Genomic DNA, 16,359 nt, shown 5'->3' on the forward strand with positions numbered 1-16,359 from the left:
TATGTTAGTTGTCAAAGGTTATCAGATGGTTTCAGGGTAAATCTCCTTCTAAGCCCATGAAGCATCAGGCAATCATCAGCCAGAAATGTGTTTTGTAAATCAGAGTGAGCCATTTTATTCTGTATAACCATTTTCAGTAGAGTAACAATACACTAAATTGTGCATTAATCAACAGTGACATTATTGTACGAATTCAAATGTACATATAATGAATAGTAATAAGGAATTAAACAAGTATCTCCACAAAGAAAAATATCACAGCATCCAATTTTAAGGAATATGTTGATAATTTTGCCCTATCAACTTCAACAAGTATAGTTGATATGGTAGATTAGTTAGTTATAAAATTGTGTGGTGAAAAATGTGATGACAAAAGGCCATGACTATTTACCAGATTAAAGCAATAGTAAATACAAAAAGAAAGAGAAAGACAGATAATGAATAGAAATAAAAGCAGAATGACATTCTTGCATGCTCGTTTCTCCGCCGTATCGTAAACTGGAATTGTGTTAAGACCTCTGGTTTACAAAGTAAGGCTTTACAAAAACTATTCCTAATGATTCAACATGTGGAATGGAGATATTTCATTTTGTATTCTATAAATCACATTCTTTCATAACATCTGGAGTGTATTTGGAGTTTAAAAGCAATTATATATCCAATCCTTGTAAAATATCAGCAATAACATCATGCTGATGTAAACAGGAGAAATGTGTTGCTTGCAGCCTAAAAACTAAATGCAAGTATTGACATCCCAAATCAGACCATGAAGTCTATTTACATGAAACAGACCAAAAAAGATGTTGTTTTTCAGACACTGATTGACATTGATGTATATGAACGATGAAATTATGCTATATTAAATTCATGTATATTAATATATATTGTCCATATTAATATACAATGCTAATCACTACAGTGCTCAAAAAGGTTTTTCCAAATCATGAATTTCTTTTAGCCCATCAAGACATGTTTGAAATGTGGATCTCAGACATTCAGCGCTTCGTCTAAAACCAAATATCTACTATATTGCTACATGGATGCAGAAGTTTCTAATGTGATGCAGAGACAATCTGGCTTTAATCCGTGTAACAAATAAAGTGAGAAAAAAAATCATACAGTTATTGCTTTTTAAGACAATAAAAATTAAAGTTTTTAAAAAGAATGTGGCAGTGCTTTGTATGGCCTTTACAACGTGATTATGTTGAGGGTATTCAAGGTTTTTCAGTGTTAATTGAAATAATCACTCCTGAACTTCTCAGAGAGGAATAAATCTTAAAAAAAAAAAATCATTTTGTCTAGTGGTAAATAGTGTATTTATTTCAGAAATAGTCATATATTTTATGCTGGACGTAAAAATTCTTGGCTATGCAGAATGCTGTTTTCTTCCCTTTCTGTGCTAGAGTGTATGAATGTTTCATCATGAAAACATTTGCATCAGTATTTATTCATCTCTGACGCTGATCTTGCGTCGGGGCGGCACACAGTACATCTCAGTGCGATCATGTAACAGTATTTTTGTTTGATCGTCCGCTGCTACATGTTTGCTCGACTGCCAGCGAAAATGCTCTATAATCCGCTATCAACCAATTCCATGCAAAACCTCATTAGATGGTGGCAAACTAAGATGCCTTTCATGCGTATGCTGCTATCTAATGCTACAACCTTATCATTGCTACTAAAGATTCTGCATCCCGTAGTCACCAATAATATTATAGTATAAAGAAGAAATTAACTTTGGCTTATCCCAAACTAGCGGTTACTTATAAGAGAAGACATTTAAGATTATAAAGTGCAAAACTAAATTATCTTTTAATAATTAGTAATAGACTCTTAAATATTGGCCATGGCAATAAATTTGACCAATATTTTTCTTTTTTTTTTTCTTTTTTTAACAGAAGTGGTCATTCTGCCTACTGTTCGTTTTAAAAAAATCACAACCTTATTAATGAATAGAACAAATGTTCTTTTTTTCAGTATTTTTTCCTGAAAATGTGTTCATTTAAATTCATTCATTTCATGTACATGACATAAAATTGTATTAATATGTATATATCATGTCTGTTTTGTCTCTCTCTGCTCTTGAAATATTGGTTTCAGCCAAAAAACCTCATATCTGTCGACCACTTACTGTAAGCATATCATTTACTCACATTTATTTTATAATCACTATGTTACTTCAGCATCTTGTATCCATTTAAATTTCCCATATATTATTAGTGGGGAAAAACGTACAATAACATTAAAAACTCCTCATCAGGAATATGTCACCGTTCAGGAAAAGATTGTGTAAAATTAGTCTTTTTAAATATGTGTCTGCTTAGATTACTGATACATATCACTGAATATAGACACTAACCACAAATAAAGCCACTCGCTGGCAGCATTGGCACTGTTCAGTAATGAGAAAGACGAAACGGAAGAGACACAAACAGAGTCATCGACTCTTTTCAAACTACACATATTGAATCTTTTTAAGACATATATCTATTCTTGTATTGTTCATTACACAAGAAAATGAATGCAAACCCGCACTTTTATTACCGATACATTCTTCTCTCTATTGTATGTCATATTGCACGAACCCATCCGTTTCATCCAATCCGTTGCAGCACCCAACGTGATGACTGCACAAACATTTACCTGCTTTCTGGAAATCAGATCTAACTTGAGGATGTTTCCTCATACAGACCATCACAAGCTAATGTGTTGAAAGCTAAAATAAAGCCCAGATGTCTGGCCTGCATTCTTTGCCTGTCCTGAAATCTTTTTCTCAGAGGCTGAAAAAGAGCATTTCCTCTGTGGTCAGTTCGGAGTATTGAATATTGTCAGAAAGGTCATTTGTTCTGAAGAAATTCTAGAACATTCCAGAGGTTTCAGGTGCCGCAGTCATGCACAACCAGCACTCTTAGGATCGGGGGCTGTGAGAGCCCTTCCAGAGAAAAATAAATCTAGTGGAGTTGTTAGTCTTATGAACCTTCACAGCACGGCCCGACGGTGCTCTCCAGAGAGAGCTGTGAGCAGTGGCGGATCAGCGGAGCCATCGTGGGATCCACCATAGAAGAGGTGGGGAAAAGCTTGTACCAGCCAATCACCATGTTTGTCAAATCCAGCTCCTCCAATAGGATGCGGGCCACGCCCATGAAGCATTTACGATCCATCCTGCCGTAGTTTCCCCAAACGATGACCTGTTCATGAGAAATGGAAGTATTATGTTATCATAAGGAACAATGAAAAGTACTTTTGACTATAATATTCTACATTTTTATAATCCTCGTAGTTCATTTCAGAATTCTCTTTTTTTATACCATAATCCATGGTCATTATTTGTTAATTCCATCATTCTGGGTGAATAAAGAAAGAAAATAAAGCTTATTTTAGAAGCATTAAGTGTCACATGTCATTCAGTTTGGACTTTGTTTTCCTCTTGTATGTTCACCTCATTGAGTTAATTGTGTCATTTTGTTCAGGTGTGTGTAGTTAAAGATCCTTGTTTGGTTGCGTAGTGTTCAGTTCTAGTTTTTCCAGTCTCATCTGAGTTTATGCTACCCTGTGTGTTGGATTACCCTGTGTCAGATTAAAGACTTTATAAACTTTCTTCTTCATCTTCGTGTGTTTAAAAGGGTCATATGATGCGATTTCAAGTTGTGTTACAAGCTGTTTGTGAATTGATAAGATCCCTAAAGTTGCAGACTAAAGTCTCAAACACAAAGAAATATTCTATTTAAAAGTTTAGTTCCACGCCCTCCTGAAACGCCTCATTTAAACACGCCCCCACATGTCTATGTCACTGTGTGGGAAGATTTGCATAGCTCCGCCCAAAAGTTTAAGCAAAGAAAGAAGGCGTAACTTTTATTCTTGCTGTAGTATTGTTGCTGCCGCTGCCGCCGTGTCGTGAAGACACTGTGTGTTTCGTTGTGAAAGCGAAAACTACTTTGTTTGGTCTTCCAAAAGAGGACACAACTAGAAATCAGTGGTTAAGTTGTATTTACAACACTGTTCCAGAACAGTTCAGCCCAAATATTCATGTGTGTGCAACACATTTGACGGATTTCAGAATGATGAGCTTTATAAAAATCGTGGCATTTCAGACAGGCGGTCATAGAGGAGAAACAATAATGTACAGTATGTGGAAAATAATGTGTTTTTTTAACCTTAAACCACATAAACACATTGCATTACACCAATACACAAAATAATGTTCATTTTAGCAACGTCATATGAACCCGTTATACAGTATAGCTTTGACATTAAGGGAGCTTTTTCAGGAGCTTTTTTTTTTTAACATTTTGAAAACATTTAAAATGCATCTGACGTGGCGTTTTAAATCCGAAGCACAAATTCAGCATGCTTATTAAATCAACAAAATTCTTTCATGGTCCATAATTCTTTTACAATTAAAAGAGTACATCATATTTTTTCTGCATTAAAGTAATAGAAATGCAATGTTTTTGCATTACAGTCATGACTATTGGGGGGAAATGTGCTTTATTGTCATGGAATAATGTTACAATGCAAAAGATTCTTAAAACATGAGCTACATTTTCTTTAAGCAAAACAAGTTTTCTCTCTCTCTTTTTATTTTTTTATGTATTTTATTTTTGACGTAATCTGATGTAGACCATGTTCTTGACAGCTTTTGTGTGATTCATCCATCTTGCAGCACAAACTATAACTTGAATTTCTAAGATGATAATGGGATGTGTGAAAATTTTGAAGAATAATTTATAATAGATCAATCTAAAAGTTCCCTTAGATTACATAATAATGACAGATGTTTGGATGGAGGATGTCGTAAACCAGTGAATAAACTTGCAAATGATGTTTTTCCAACCACCCGATGTTACTGAACATCCCCCTGCCAAACGTCTGTTCTAACCTTTAATGTTTTGTTCTGAAAGACTTTCATAAATGTTGTCCTTAGAAAAATGTCTAATTCGGAGAGATATGAAACGTTTCCTCTTATTCCTTCACCGCTGCTAAAAATAAGTGTTCACTGCATTGCTGTTTCTACTCCAGTTCTCTCTGGCAGTGATGGAGGGGAGGCACAAGAAATGAATCAGGCACTGACATCACGTCACCTACAGAGAAATTACACCAAATAATGAAAAAGACGTGGGTAACTTTACTGTAACTTAGAGCCTATTTTCTTTGTCATTTAAATAACCAACTAGACAGATGCAAAAATTTGAAGTGCTTGACACCTAATGTTAAATCATCATGAATGAATGCATAAATGAAACGAATTGAAATGAATTATCTATTTGCTCATACTAGAGCCCGTTTGAGATTTAAAACCCTTCTAATGCTAACTATTAAAGTAACTTGGACATTTTTTGCTTGGTGGACAATAAATGTAAGGCATTCTAACAACAAAATTAGCAGAGTGACGTGACATGTGGCCAAGTATGGTGTAACCCATAACCAGAATTATTGCTCTGCAGGTTATCCCATACCAAAGTGCACACACACACTGTGGAACAAACACACTGGAGCAGTGGGGCATCCCGTTTTTTGCTGTGACCCCTGGGAGGCAGCAGGTGGGGGGTTCGGTGCCTTGCTCAAGGGCACCTCGTCGTGGTGTTGAGGGTGGGAGAGAGAGCATTGTACATTCAATGCCCCCCACCAACAATCCCCTGCGGGTACGAGACTCGAGCCTGCAAACCTTTGGGTTACAAGTCCGACTCCACTAACCATTAGGGCCACGACTTCCCGAACTAAACCACCCAGAACTTCTTTGCAGAACTGCACAGCAATGTGTAAAAATCCCTCTGATTCACCATGGCCAAGTAACCCTCATTTTCTTCAGAAAAGGTAAAATGAAGTTTACCTGTACAACCTTTTTTTTTCCCCCCTGTGGGCTCTCTGAAAAAAACAAGGACTTGATTGTAAGTGGGATCTAACGATTTCCGGATGGACTTCAGTCTTCTTTTTTGGCAACGCAGATGCCGTTCAACGGGTTTCTAAAAGGTTAGACTTTAAATGTAGGCCGCTGAAAGGGAAGAGGGAAACAAAAAATATAATAATTCAAATGGCAATTGTTTGAAATACACTATACTGAAAATAATTTTGAAGAGCTACCGATTTAGAAGTCTCTTTTCAGTTTCCTCTCTTTTTTCAAAAAACACACGCACACTTTTGTATAATGAATATTCATATAAGAATAGGAAAACACTCTAAAAGAAACTTGTGTATTTGAGAACCAGTCTATAAACATTTGGAGTCAGTTTTGTCCTGTGGCTAAATGAATCTAATCGCTCTATCAGGCTCAAGCCTCTGTCTGATGAAGAATCACCTGGAGGGCCCTTAGATCCAGGCTTCATGATGAGTCCTCGAGCCTGAATGATCTCTACCTCCAGCTGTCCGTTCCTCTCCATTAGACCGATCTCAACATCTCCTGAAAACATCAGTATGCACATTAACGAGTGTCAAGTGACATGTGGGTGAGTGGATATTATTTTCTTCCTTTTCAACAGCATTCTGTTGATTTTCTAGTATATTTTAATATTTTGGTGATGAGGTTTCCCTTTGTTAACATTACAAAACTACATTCGTTACCATGAAACTAATAAAAAAAATAATAATAATAAAATACTAATACATTATTAAAATCAAAAATCATATTTGTTATTATTATTTAATGGACCTGAGATAACATGAACTATAAATTAATAGTTCCATTTTTATTAACTAACATTAACAAAGAATAAATACTGTAACAAATGTATTGTTCATTGTTAGTTAATGTTAGTAAATGCATTAACAAATGTTAACTAATGAAGACCTTATTGTGAAGTGTTAACAATATTTACATTACAATGCATGTATTACTCTACAAACAAATTGGTGTCCCCTTATTTAATGTTTATTGAAATGTAATGTAAACTATTAGCTTTAAGTCCTGGTGTGCTCATTGGTCATTTTGGCTAAACAGCCCACCCTATAAAACATCGTTTTGTTATCGTTTATATCTCAGGGATATTATCTTTTCATATAAACAGAAACATACTACACAACATTTGAGAATAAATGAGTATTGGTAAGCTTTCAGTGGCCATTTTCTTGAAATTACATTCTGCACATATGTTTTTTTCATTAAAACCTATATTTCAGATTTTGATTCTTTAATTATATCAGTGATTCAGGTTTTTGTGAAATTATTTTTTCATTATCATTTTTGGATTAGTATCAAAAATAGAAGCACCATTTCTTTTCACAGATACTTATTCTATTTTATTGAATATTTTGTCATATCAAACAACCTTTTCGTTGTGTAGTTGACAAGCATATCTGACAAATTACCAATCCGTGTATTAGTTGCATAGAAAAAAAGATTGTCCATGTCTGCTCTCAACTCCAACATTTAGATTATATATTACACATCTCAAAAAAGTAAATGTGGGATTTTAAATTATCATTTAATACATAACAAAAAAATACACAAATGGTAGTAGTTTTATTCTGAGATGTAAATTACTAGTAGAGGTGCTCTCACCCATTGAAGTTAGGGCTAGTGTCTGCCTCTGTCCCACAAACACTGAGCAGGTCCCATCCCATCCCGGAGATAAGTCACTAAACTGGGCGTCTGATGCTAAACACTATTCCACTGTAGTTCAGACTAGAGGGAAGAAACACACTGCAGCAGGACTGTAGTTGTCCCATCTAAGAGATGTGAAAAAATCGTGTTAACTTTATCTACATAGCACGCTCTGGTATTGTAGTTGCTGTGTGTGTGGTGTCGTGCCACATTATTTTGATGGACATGAATATATAACTAATGCTGCCATCTTAAACTAATGTTAGGGAACATTTGTGGTTCACCTGCGAAACATATTCAGTATGTTTTTTTTTACAGTGTTGTGAGCAGGACCTAGTCTGAAGAGAAGTACTGAGTCAGCATGGCCGACCTGTGCTTGTGTTTTTGGCACATTGTTGCTTGAAATGGCTTCAATGACATCAATCAATCTGCTGTTTCCCTTGCTTCAAGATCTGACAATGCGCCTCTCACCGAGTGTGTATTTCAGAACGCACAGATTCGGATCGCTGCTCTTCCCTTTGTACTTTATCTGTGCAGATAACACATCTCATTAAAGAAAACACCGTCAATCACCCGCACTTTAAGTATTCAACAAACATTTTATTTTTACTAGAAGATGTTAATATGTGTGTTGCTTCTGATGGATTTGAAGATTCACATAGATGAGCAGTATGACAGACATTACAAGTTTTTCTTTATTTTTTTGTTGCTGCAGATGGCTGAAACTATAACGGCTTAGCTCGTGATGGACGGGATCGATTGGGTGGAAGGCACTTCTCTTTTATGTAATATACACAGCCTTTTTTAAGCCTAACAGTGAAGCTCTGCTTTGATAGCGACGAGTGCTCCGCTGGAGCAAAGCCAGCGCACACGCATATAATCACACTGCTTTCCTGTTCCTATAGGCAGATTTGAGATGTATGCGGCCAAAAATTCATTACTTCAGTATATGTTTTTCTAGGAGATGAGCCGCATACTCCATGTCATATTCACCCTCATGACCTCTTGAAACAGGAGGTCTGGCCTTCATCTAATAGCACAACAGTGACTGCCCACTTTTATCCTCAGACTTCCAAAATTATTCTTCAGATTTATTTTCTCCCTTAAACATCTCCAATAAAGAATTCTAAGCCTTAAACTAAAAACTAACAAGCTCCAATTCTATTCGCAAAAATATTTTATGATTAAATTAACCTAATTACTTAAGAACAACTGATTTTAATGTATACTGTCAAAATATTACATAGTAGCCCATAAAATATATTTTGACAGTATATATAAAATAACTTTAATACATTAAAATAGGTCCTAAATATAATTAATATAATTGTATTTTAATTGTATAACGCATTATTAAGTATTCCTAATCAATTATTATATTATATTATATTATAGTTATATTATATTATATTATATTATATTATATTATATTATATTATATTATATTATATTATATTATATTATATTATATTATATTATATTATATTATATTATATTTTGAAGTAAAATAGTCATTTACCTGCTTGTCTCACTTATGAAGCAATGCTGCATTAGCAACCTCTTATTTTTCTTTTTATACATGATATCTTTTTTTAATCTTACGGGAGATTAGGAAGAAGGAAGGCAAATGGTGTAATTCAGTCTATCTACCGGTTGAAGATATCCCTTAGCGTAGAATAGCTTTTTCCATTTTTTTTTAGCAAACACAGAAGAGCCATTGTGCTCGTTGGATGCAAGCTGATATTAGTCTAATTTTTAGGGTACCAAATTGATCCATTTTAGATGTAACAGAAGCAGAATGGTGGTGGCCAAACTAACGCTGTGTTTTCACCTTCTGCAAAAAAAAAAAAAGGAAAAAGAAAATAAAGGAGCAAGAGGCAGAAGGGTGCTGGTTGGAGCAAATGTAACCCCAAATGAAGGTGTTTTTACATCCGTGTGAAGCTGTAAAAGTTTAAATGGCAGATCTTGTTTCGAAAAGACATGCTACTCATTTTTACTTCTTTTTCCTCTACTAAACTGAGGGTTGATTGCCCCGAAAACGATTCTTAATTTTATTTTGAGCATCCCGGCCAGTCCAATACAGCAAAACCATTGGCCTGAATGAATGGCATGAGCTTTGGGAATGGGAGCTATTTGTTTTGAGACGACCAGTTGCAGATGGAGCTGATTATTAAGGAACACTGTTCGAAAATAGTAATTTATTTTGCCTTTCTGCACGCAAAAGTTGACACATTTCTTCTTAATAATATATATCTTATTTAAAATATGCAGCTCCTATATGACTGTCGTTCTCCTTCAGTCCTCCTTTCAAACTCATCTCTCCCTCCTTTCTCCATTACCATTCCTCTGTGTTTGTTCTCAATAATCCTCCATACTAATGTGGACGGATTCATAATTATTTTTTCTTTCTGTGGCTTTGACCTCCGATGTTAACCTCCAGCGCCTCTCCACCCAATTCCCGGTTCTGTCGCTTTTCGTAGTTGCCGTCTTCCACAACAGGTCTATTTTTAAAAGACTTTTGGAGGGTCACAGACAATCCTGATGCCTAATACTCAGACTGGGCATCCCAAGAGATTGCCATTTTCATCGCCCTGTGGGTTTGTTTCTTTTTTTGTGTTCCTTGTTCTTTTTGCTCAATTTTTTCACGTCCTTCCTGTCTCTTTGTCCACGGTCAATATCTAGTTCATCATTTAGTCTCTCCTCTGATGTCTCTGTCCTGCCATTGTCCCTCTATGTTCTTGAAGGAATCTTCTTCATTTAAACACCCCTTGATGTTTGTTGTCCTTGTTGGAGCCACAAACGGAGAATCAGCAGAGTCCATTACAAATAATTTTACTGTAATACACGTAAAAGCTGCATAAGATATTAAAGAATTAACACTTTTTTTTCTAGCAAGGGTGCGATTAAAATGTCAAAAATGAATGGTAAGTACATTTATAAACCAGTAAAATTTTAAATACAAATATTTAAATAATATATTTTGAAAATATAATGGCTGTTTTTTAGTTTTAATTCATAGTTAAGGCCGTGAAAACCATATATATATTATTAAGTATTACAATAGAACATAAAAAAGTCCCAACACATAGTCTTACCGACCCCTCACAACGTGGTCAAGTGGTTTGGGTAACTTAACTGGAAACATGAGACACAATAATCGGCTTATATTATATATAATATATACAGTATACTATACGTAAGTCTAGTAATATATATAATATTACATATAAATATATATTATGAATAGACATATATAGGAATACAGACAGTATATCGCCAAAATGTGTGATGCCATTGTGCGTCAGAATTGGTATTGCTGATTTTCAAAATGTGTTATACTGAAATCAATCTTGACATGAGTTTTGATTTTTCCCCCGTTCAAGTAAGACAGGATCTATACTTGAATAAAGATAATAGCTGCTGAAAGATGGCAAGCATGAACTGATTTTGAAAACACACTTTCCATGCTGATCTCCATCTAACTAATACGTTATACCTCCTTATATGTGCACTTCAGAAGACTAGGAGACAGAACCCAGAGTGGGCCTCACACTTTTAAGTTGTATGTTGGTTGTGTGTGTGTGTGTGTGGTGTGTGGAGGACCATATTTGTTTTCTTCAAAACATCTCCATTTGTGGTCCACAGGAGAAAAGGCTTGAGGTATTGGTTGTAGGTATTGAGGGATAGTAGATGATGACTAGACAGGCCCCAGAACTATAATTTTTGAGCAAAAACGATACCTTTCACCCTGCTTCCTTTCTCGCATTGGACATTCATCATTCATCTCTGCAAAAACGGAGAGTCCATTATTAGTCAGGTGGCCCCTGCGTGCACTGCGCGTCAGCAGCAGTCATCAGTAAACAATACATACTAGCCCAAAACAGCTTTGGGAGAGTGACATAATACACCTTATACACTCGCGTCCACATATTACCACGCCACATTCTTGATGTCACTAGAATTACAACATTTGTCTGTGTGTATGTGTTAATCACTTAGGCATCTCAGGCAGCACTGCTCTCAACTTGTCTTTATTATATCACCTGTCTCCTGTGCTGCTCTTCTGGGTGCACTCTGGTATTTCTTTGCATGCCAATCACCCGTTTTTAACAGATGCTCCATTCCTCATGCACGTACAATGAGTTTTGTTTTCTTGTAGAGAAAAAGTGAAAGGTTAGTGTGGGAAATGTTTATATAGCTGAAATAGAGCGCAGACTTATTTTAAAATTTGGTGGACGACTAGTGTGTATTTTCCAGTGTGACGTTGGAGTGATTACACTAGTTATAGTTGCTAGACAAATATTTTGAATTAAGTTTGTGTCCGCTATTTTAGTTGTGAGCTGTTGTTGCTATTTTCTTGTTAATTTTAGGTATCAGTGTTCATAATTTTTTTGTGTGGTTCGCGACACCGTTGAGTTCCAGCGCTATCGCGAGTCGGTTTTGGTTTTTAAATATTGTCTATCTGAAGGTCCATTTATCAGTCTAGATATTTTATGTAACGTTATATATCCACGTTCCGCTCATGCCTAAATTAGAGATGTTGTCGTTGGCAACTAGTTGCAAATACAGAACTAAGTTTAAGGGTTTATTTTTTTATATTTGTATGATTGAATTTATGAAAATATTCATTTATTATAACCCTCATCATGCAGATGATCTGCCTGTTCAGTTATCTATTATATCTCTCCACTTAGCTAGATTTTTTTTACCTACTATTTTAGAATTTATGGAAGACTAGAATTCAACAACATTGTCAGTCTATAATTTATACTACAGGAGTCCCCAAAAAGAGTTACAGCGACATTTAAAAAATGTATGAATTTCAGTTGCATATGAAATGGCACATGATTTTAAAGAAAGATGCATGGTTTCATGTCGAAACATTTCCACCCCCCCCAAACAAAAAAAAAAAAAAAAAAAAGTTTGTTCATAATTAAGTATTGTTGGACACCTTCTTGCATGTTCAAATGTCAAACCCATGGTCTATTTTTGCTAGACCTGTGTGAACTTAAGCGGCATTTTACTTTTGCACTCATCATTATTTTCTATAGGCAAGCGTTAATGGTAATGTTTATCAAATATGATGTTAATGTAATTTCGTGAGTCATAAATATGGATATATTTTTGGTCCATGCATCATGAGAAAGTTTTGACTTTTTGAGTTTCCAATGTAGGGCATGTAGAATCGTGTGCTTGTACAGCTTTTCTAGGGCCATTATGACAGATCCACCTGCAATAGAAATGTCACTACAAGTGACCTCTTTTGCACTTCTCATTGCTCTCCAAAATTAGACATTTTTTTCTACTGACAATAAAAAGTGGGAGTTGTTCAGGTCAGACACTGGCAAAGAGGTCTTTAATCTAGATGTCATAAAATTTGCTGTTTTTAATAAAGCAAAAGCAGACCTATTAAAACAACTATAAATCAGCTATTGCTTTCAAGATAACTGTATAAACAGCTGCAGCAAGATGATGCTGCATGCAATGTGTTTTGAAGTCAACAACTATAAGTTAAATTTAAATATGCAGGTTTTAGGGCAAGAGAGAAAAAACCTAAAGAAATTTGTGCCATTTAAAAATATGTAAAACAATTTTGTGTCAAATGTTCAGTAAAGTTATCATTTTTTTATCCTTTTACAACATATGACTCTTCAATGTTTACAACTTTTTTATACAATGCTTATAGTCCTATTGTTTAATGTTTAAATAGTGCTCCTTTGTAATGCTTGGAAAGCTTTTTCACCTTTTTTTTTTTAAGTTTAAAATGTTTTATACATTTTTATAAAACGTTTCATAACATTTAAAGTATTTAAAGCCAAAAAAAAAAACAACTTTATTCTTGCCATAAAAGGCAAGTTACAAACAATGGACAACAGATAAAAAATAAACACTAGATATAGAATAAAGATTACGAAATTTCTAGAAGTTTCCATCATGGTGCAAAGCCCAGACTGACAATGAAGTTTATTGTAAAATTTTTTACCTCTGTTCATATTCATGAGATGCATAAGATGCTATGTAATATGGTAAAATATCCTCAGTTGTGGCAAGCCCCAAACTGTAATCCCCACGCTCCATAACTGTGCAGGAAATCCCGCTGAATGGCTGGATTTTTTACTCCCATGATGGAGCTGCACAGGAAGGGCTTCTAACTACATTACGTAAGGTTTGTGGGGAGTTTTTGTCTGTTTGAATTCTTGGGCGCTTGAATTGGAAAGATGGAGCAGCTGGGTATTGGCACAAACATACGTGTATAGAGTGTTTGATGGTTGTGAAAGTGAACTGGAAATTTATGCAGTTTTGAATAGATCGTCAGTTGGGGGGCAACGTGTGCCGAGCACAACATATCGTTATTCGTGGTGTAGTTATGTAACTTGAATATATTGTTTTGTTATCGGGGCAGGCTAGTGCAAGCCTGGTGTCTGCAAGCGCATCCCTGAGACTTCGAGGGATCAAAGATGGCGTGTTTGTTATTAATGAGTTGGTTCTGTGGTGTTGTGTGTGTTTTTTGTTGGTTGTTCAATGTGGTTTTGCCGCGTGCTGAAAAATCTTTATGAATCTATTCTAAAGTTTATATCATCTTGCATCCTCGCTTAATGTTTCTATTTTAGCTTTTGCCAACTGGTCCCAATATTTTTTGTCTTCATTTGAACCAAATATCTGTTGTTCATATTATCATGTTTTGTATGGAAAAGTATACTTGCGCAATCTTTCTTTAAAATAAATGCCACTTGCTGTTATTATCTAATGGGTAACACTTTACAATAAGGTTCCATTAGTTAATGTTAGTTAACATATTAACTAACATGAACGAACAATGAACCATACATTTATTACAGTATTTATTAATCTTTATAAATGTTAGTTTATAAGACTGTTATAAGAAAGACTGTTTTTCACTGTTAATTCACAGTGCATTAACTAATGTAAACAAGCACAACTTTTGATTTTAATAATGCATAAGTAAATGTTGAAATTAACATAAACTGATTATGCTAAATGCTGTAGAAGTATTGTTCTTTGTTTGTTTTGTCTTTATTTGTTGTATTTTGTTAATTTTAAGATAATTATTGTATATTGTTACCATATAATGCAATGACATTGATTCTTTTTAAGTGTGCCTTACATGTCCAAATATATTTTTGGCCACGGTATGTCTAGTAATGTTTGATAATTAATTTAAAATTTTAGTTTGTTCAATGAAAAAAAAGAGGGGGGAGAGGGGCACTGCACTATTAAAATTTTATTAATTTAAATATGTGTGCGTAGTCCTGATATATTATTATCCTTTTTCATTGCACATTATTTATTTATTTTTTATTTATTTATTTATTTATTTATTTTGTATTTCACTTAAAGTTTTAGTAATTTTAATAGTGCGTTTGGGTCATGTTTATTCATTTTTTTCATTTTTAAACAATGTCTATATTTAATAGTAGTACTGATAATAATTATTTTGATTAACGTCTTACTATTTTTAGGATTTTATGGGAGCTGTATATTTAAGATTTCTATCATAGTCACTCTCACACTTCCAAACTAACTGAAAATGAGAATTGCTTGAATTGGCAACTAGCTGAGAATATGAATACTTTTTTTTTAAGTCACCGTAAACAATGTTTTTTTTTTTTTTTTTTTTTTTTTGTTTTTTTTTTAGATAATGATAATAGCCCTTGTTCTAACTAGCCCAAACCAGCAAATATCTAATCCATTTATATATCCAAACTTGTGCAAAACTTTCTGGCACATTGGTGAAATTGGGAATTAAACCAGCTTTTGTCCTCTCACTAGTGTCCTGCTTAAAATAAGATTTTTTAAAAGTCTGTGTGCTTGTGAGTGTGACACTCTCCAGACCAGTGTCCGATCTGAAATGAAGTTACTAGTACATCTAACAAGAAGAAGGTCTGAACTCTGGATTTTCATTCAGAAAATGGAACAAAGCCGGCAGAGGGAAAAGTTTATACTGACAAAGCGGGGTTTATATTGTTGGGTTGATGATAACTTATGAGGAGCGATCCCTCAAACCGCACTTTTTATTTATTGCTGTGATATAAGATTACTAAGACTAACAATCTCCTGGATAGAGGTTACTGGTAGTGAACATCCCTGTATCTAGGAGGAAATGTAATGCAATAACACATTGTCCAAGTATCCCAAAACCTAATTAAAACAGAAAAATGTGAAGAACGTGTGATTCCTATATAACTGAGTTATTCACAATCAAGGGTATTTAGTAGATTCCAGATTGTTAATTTTGTGTTGTTATACTGATAATAATGAAACTGTTTTTGTAATAAAAATTACTAAGGCTGTCAAAGGTTGGAAAAAAATATTTCTTGTTTTTTGTAGAGTTTTTGGAAAGGAGGGGAATATGTGTCGGATGAAAACTGTCGTACGAATTATAATATCCAAAGGCTGTGTAAGATTTCTTAAGCTTTTTTCTACATCTCACCTGACACTTTTCTACAATCGTTCACTCGCAACAACTCCTTTCCTATATTTATCCCCCATCAAATGTATCACCTGATTCAAAAACCGATTACAAACTAAAATGTGGTTGCAAATAAACAGCTTCTATAATTGGAGAGCAGTCTGCTTTTCACTTTCAGTATTGACTTGTTGCAGTTCTAAAAGTGAGGCATCATTGGGATGATGGCTATTTTTTTAATTATAGTCGAGGAATTGGGTTGCCATCCAAATGAGAGTCCAAACCAGCTTATAAAAACATCACAATAATCCACAAGTAATCACACACCACTCCAGACTCATAAATGAACATTGTTATGACGGTGAACAAGCTTGTGTTTAGAAACAGTAATCCA

The 16,359-nt window shown here is 34.6% G+C and overlaps 1 pseudogene; it reads right to left on the reverse strand.

Annotated features, from left to right (window-relative positions):
* Window positions 1-2,308: 2,308 nt before the first annotated feature.
* LOC109073606 overlaps window positions 2,309-16,359 on the reverse strand; it is a 31,663-nt pseudogene continuing 17,612 nt past the window's right edge.

This window comes from Cyprinus carpio, chromosome A6, assembly GCF_018340385.1.
Source record: "Cyprinus carpio isolate SPL01 chromosome A6, ASM1834038v1, whole genome shotgun sequence".
Classification (NCBI taxonomy): domain Eukaryota; kingdom Metazoa; phylum Chordata; class Actinopteri; order Cypriniformes; family Cyprinidae; genus Cyprinus; species Cyprinus carpio.